The following is a 6,000-nucleotide window of genomic DNA, read 5'->3' on the forward strand; positions in this document are numbered from 1 at the left end:
ATTGCCGAAATTCTCGATAAACTTAGCGGCAAATTGAGTAATGCCCGCCTTATCACTTCCTTGGATATTTCTTGAGATATCTTCCATTGAGGACATTTCACTGCGCGAAAAGCCAAATATTCGGGCCCGAATTCGCTCGAATACGGATCGGCGCACGCCGCGTATGCCGCAATGTTCTGACGTATTCGATTGCGGCTGACTCGAAATACACCTGGAATATTCTAGAGGAATCCGGCCTGTTTTTCCGTATTCAAATTTAATACTCGTGAATGACTCGAAGTGTTCGATAAATCATACGGGCCACGTTTTGGTAGATTAATGTTGCATTAATGTTCTTCGAAGATATAGTGATCATTTATGACTCGAACATTTTCGAATACTCTCAGTTGTTCGAGAGTTTGCGACTGGAACACGAGATGCACGACGCCATTTCTGACGTGAACGTCTTCGAATACTATTGAATACGTCAAGTATGCTCTAATTTTCGAGAATCGCACGCTATGAATACGAAAGTTGTGTCACATTTTTCACGGCCAAAGATGTCTTGCGTCGTCAAGAACGGGTTTTATGCAGGTAATATACACTACCGCGTAGTTCAGTCAGACAACACGCTAATGTTCGAAGCGTGCGACTGGAACACGAGACTTATGCGAAGTATGAAACCTGTTCGTGTTTGAATACGGAGGTACACGTGAGGTTTTAAGGAATTCTAAACGACACACTTCAAGTGTTCTGTAGTGTTCGACTGGGACACGAGACTCACGCGAAGTATGAAACGTGTTCATGTTTGAATACTGAAGCATACGTGAGGTTTTAAGGTATTCTAAACGACACACTTCAAGTGTTCTGTGGTGTTCGACTGGGACACGAGACTCATGTAAAGTATGAAACGTATTCGTGATTGAATACTGACGCCAACGTGAAGTACTGAGGACTCATACCAAAGCTTGTATATCCCCCAAACTGTGTTCAAACTGCGGAGTGTAACACACTTTTAAATTCCTTTGGATTCCTAACAAAACCCACCCAAAAGAAAGAAAATTACCAGGACAATATGCATGTTATCCCAACAAAAAGCAAACAACTGCCGTTATGACATCTTCATTTCATTTCAAATAATACTTTATTTATACTGAAATAATAAAACTTACATGTATATTGTTACTTGTTCATGTATGTTTATTTTCATCAAACGAAGGAAGAATTTACATTGTTAAGATCCTATGTTATGAAAAAGTATAAGGAACCATCTGAGAAGCAAAACCTAGAAAAACACTATAACATTTTGTATGCATTTACTTTATATCTAGATGCTGCTTTATTATGAAAAAGCATAACCATCTGAGTAGCAAAGTCTTTAAAAAACACTATAACATTTTTGTTTGCAAACTTTATAACTAGATGCTGCTGTGTTACGAAAAGGCATAATGAAGCATTTGAGAAGCAAAGTCTAAAAAACCACTTCTATAACATTTTGCATGCAACTTTCTAACTAGATGCTGCTATATTATGAAAAGGCAGAAGGAACCATCTGAGAAGCAGTGTAAAAAAAACACTTACATTTTGTATGCAAACTTTACAACTAGATGCTGCTATGTTACAAAAGAGAATTAAGGATGAATTAATGAATTGCTGCTTTGCATATTTAGAGCGGTTTTCAGTTGAGTGTCGAAAGTAATTAGACAATTACTTTGGTTTAGACAATACTTTGGTTTTGGTTTTGGTTTTACTACACTTCGAGATTGGCTGAGAAGTCAAACTGGTGAGTAGTTGGTTTTAGTTTTGGTTTTACGACACTCAACTGAAAACCACTCTAACATCATCATTATTCAGTTCAACAATTGGAACCCTCTTATCATTACCATATACCTTTAGAGGTGTCTCAGACAAAAGGGATGTAGTGCATCTGATTTAATCTGTAGACACTGTATGTAAACCCCATATCAAATTAAAACTTATAGAGCTGGCTATCAAACTATACCAAGGACTTTCAAATAAAATGAATTGCCAAATTTTTCTAGACATTTTAGTGCTGGCGTCCAAATCATTATTATTATTATTATTATCACATTTTGAAAGCTACATGTACAAGTCAAAGCGAACTTTGTTTCTTGTTAATTTAATTTGTTTCTCAGTTTCTGGACACAAAACACTAAAAAAATTGCCTGCGTGTTGCCATATTCAATCACAGTAAAAAGTTACAGAACATTTCCAAAACAGGAATAAAGAATGGTGGAGTGATCATTCAAAAATCACTCTCAGAGAAAAAATATCTCAAAATAAAAATTAACAGACATGGATGATAAACTAGCTACTGTCCAAAATTCGAGGCAGACTCACTTTGACTTAGCTTTCAAAAAGTGATCGGATGCTCGCATAGAGAAACCCTGAAAAATTTGACAATTCATTTTATTTCAAAATTCTTGGTATACGTGTACGTGTAGATTGATAGCCAGCTTTATTAGCTTGAATTAGACATGCTAAATGGCATGGGTGCAAGACACTCTGAAAGATATAGGGTAACCTCAAGACAAAGAGCTGAAAATTCAAACCAAGACCTGAGATCAACACTAAGTGTTGACAGGATTGATGACCAAAAGGTTTCACAGTCACATTGGGAAAGCTACACTGTAAGCACCTGGGTTTCTAGTGCATGCAAAAACATACTTAAGATGCCTTCGAGAGAAGGGAGAGTTGTGTTGCACATTAATCAAGTTTACTGTGCAAACAAAGTATGAAAGGATGTGAAGGCCAGAGTTTGTGGGCTTAAAAACATTAAAAACGATTCAAGCAACAATGTTCAAGGTTACAGATTATGTTTCATTTTACACTGACAAAGGTAGCCAAGCTCTAGAAGCCTTTCATTTTTTGCTAGACATGGTGCAAACTTTTTATGCATTAATTAATCCAATCAAAATTTGAGTATCAAATTCAATATTGTTCTGAATTTTCAGCTCTTAACCTGAAATGAGTGGCTAATAGTCACTCTGAACAAACAGAATGAACTGATTAGATAACTTCATGTAGACATGCAAACAAATTCCTTCTTAGGCTAATAACCTAAATGAGTAATAAAACTCAATTTTCAATATTTACCTTTGGAAGGGATATGGTTAGTACAGTGGAACCTCTATTTAACGAGCCTCTATATAACGAGGTCCTCAGTATAACGAATGATTTTCATGGCCCCAGTAATAGTAGACTATACAGAAAAGAACCTTGATACAAAACCCTGTTATAGTGAACATACTTTGCCAATTCCTTGGCACTTCATTATATCAAAGTTTCACTATAGTTTGACATTACTATGCCAAATTGTCTTGAAATTTGTAGTGGTCATCAATGAAACAGGGTTTACATGTACCTTAACATAATGTATATATAAATAACAGATGACAAACTGATCAAACGTAGATTTGACTTGACATTTTATTACTATTTAGTTTCGTACTACACAACTTGTGTGCAGTACTCATCAGATAAAATTGCCAAATGGGAATTTACATCATTACACTGATTTGAAATACACAAGCGACCATTGGAAATGTGATAGCTACAATAAGCGAATGCTTTTACAAAACAAAGGATAGTTGGAAATTAGGAATAAACTCTGTTATTATTGAAATACAAGAGAAGATTTAAAATTTAAAATTTAACATGTAACATTTTTGAGGAGGAATTTGTTTGCATGTCTACATGAAGTTATCTAATCAGTTCATTCTGTTTGCTCAGAGAGGCTAACTCAGGTTTACAAATAATAAAGTACTTCTCCCAAACGCATAGGTTACATCGATTTGAAGCGGGGTTATATGGGGCAGCCTCCAAGTGACTTTGACAATAAATCAAAGTTCAAAGTCACTTGAAAGATTTTAAAGCAAGCTGCCCCATGTAACCCCACTTCAAATCAATGTAACCTTTGCCTCTGGGAGAAGTACCTTTGTAAACCTGAGTTAGCCTCTCTGAAAAAATGGAATGAACTGATAACTTCATGTAGACACGCAAACAAATTCTTCCTGAAAAATGCTAAATTTTAACTTTTAAAGCTTCTGTTGTTACACAATATTAACATTGTTTATCTATAATTTCCAATTTTCCCTTTTTTTTTTTTTTTGTAAAAGCATTCACTTATTGTAGCTATCATATTTCCAACGGCTGCAGGTGTATTTCAAATCAGTGTAATGCTGTAAATTCGCATTTGGCAATTTTATCTCACAAGTGCTGCACACAAGTTGTGTACAACGAAACTAAATAGTAATAAAATGTCAAGTCAGATCTACAGTTGCTCAGTTCGTCATCTGTTATAATCACGCTCTAGTTTACTACTGAGCACTCTGAAAACAGATCTCCAAATCACCTTGTTTATATATAAAATATATAGAGACTGACTAGTGAAATGCCAAAATTTACTTGCCAATATAATTTTTCAAAAGCTCTTACAAAAATAAATCTTAAAAAGTCTCCATGGCCCCCTAAATAGTCATAAATACATACATGTATCTTGTAAGCCAGGGTTCTTCCTCGTAGGTTTTCCTTTTTTTTTCTTCAAATAAGGAGGCCAGGGATTATACATACATGTAAGGCATTACCAATTTTACTTCATCCTATGATTAAAATACAATACGCATAAAAGGCTGGTTAAGTTTATGTGTAATCCCACACTGGGAAACCTCAAATCAAGCTTGCAGAACCAAGGAAAATATCATAATAAATCAATCAGTAAATTTTACACAGTAGTTTGATTTAATGGTTTAATTCACCATCGTTCCCATTGCTGTCGCTCTTGAAGTCAAGGTTACATTAACTTCCAATGTATAACTTCTGCTTGATAAAGAAACATTTACAACCAGAGGCAATTCCATACATCTTAAGCAAACACTACAATTGAACTTTACCCTGGAAACTTAAGCTTAACTTACTCGTACGTACAAGACAACCCGGGAAGACAACAATGGCTTACGTTTTACCTGTTGTTGTTGACTAGTACCTCCGTATGTATCGATGTTTTCACCAGTTGTATGCCGCCAAAAACTGCTTGAAATCGTGCACAGAGAAGAAGTGAAGGTAAACTGAATTTTGTCCGCCGAAGTAGAGTTTTTAAACAGTGAAAAAGGACCAAGAGATCGATGCAAGCTTCAACATTTTACACCTTTCAAAAAGGACGCCAAAAAATGGCGCGAGAACCGAGAGAACCTGGTATCTAATTTGGAAAACCGTTGATCCGTGCTTGTTGAAGGTCGGACACTCAGAATGCTGATGAATGTCGTTTCTCTCGTTTTGTTACAAGTCGTTTCGAAACACATTTAAAGTCAATTTCGTTTCAAAAGTAACCTCGGGGAAAAAAATCTGATTAAAGTGTTTTCGACTTCGTAATACGTTTTGTGATTTCTTGTTCAAGCGTAATGCAATGTTGATATGATGGCAGGGAGTCGACTGAGGAAGCTACTGGGCCGTTATTTAGGAGTTTCGTTGCCCTGCGGGCTCCGGAGTTAAAGTCATCCCACGGAGAAAAGATATTTGTCTGAAGGTCTCGGGACTTTCTCCACTGAATACACCAAAACTTCTCCGAAACGAACTTGATTCCTCTTACTAACCAAACTTTGCGCAGCTTTACGTGTCTCTAGTCAGTTTAACTTTGCCGAACTTTACGTACATACATACATACATACACGCATACATACATACATACGTATCCCGTACTGTCCAATCTGTGGTTTCGTGCTGTGTTAACCACTTCAGACGAGACGGGTCATACAAAGAGAAATCGCTTTGTAGTGATTATCCCGAAAACCTCCGTCAAAACCGAATGAGGGGAATTCGAAGTTACAACAAAGTGTGTAAATTTCTTGATTCAAGCAAAACACATGCGCCGCGCCGACAACATGAACCAAAAAAGTACAATTGTTCTGGTCAACGAACGAATACACGGTCGTGCTCCTGCCGTATGCCCATATTCGATAAGAATATTCCAGGTCCACGTCACGGTTGTACACGCGATGAATA

At 36.5% G+C, this 6,000-nt stretch overlaps 1 long non-coding RNA gene across 2 annotated transcripts; it reads right to left on the reverse strand.

Moving 5' to 3' along the window:
* Positions 1 to 4,089: 4,089 nt before the first annotated feature.
* Positions 4,090 to 5,627, reverse strand: LOC149117186 (uncharacterized). 2 transcript variants are annotated; one of them, XR_016205578.1, is made up of 2 exons: positions 4,985 to 5,627; positions 4,090 to 4,601 (listed from the first exon to the last, which is right to left on the reverse strand). It is a non-coding gene; the product is annotated as an uncharacterized LOC149117186 (long non-coding RNA). The 2 variants fall into 2 exon arrangements; XR_016205579.1 differs by having other exon boundaries at positions 4,965 to 5,627.
* Positions 5,628 to 6,000: the final 373 nt, after the last annotated feature.

The sequence above is a fragment of the Orbicella faveolata genome, unplaced genomic scaffold, assembly GCF_042242905.1.
Source record: "Orbicella faveolata isolate gen_17 unplaced genomic scaffold, um_ofav_v1 contig_12, whole genome shotgun sequence".
Lineage (NCBI taxonomy): Eukaryota > Metazoa > Cnidaria > Anthozoa > Scleractinia > Merulinidae > Orbicella > Orbicella faveolata.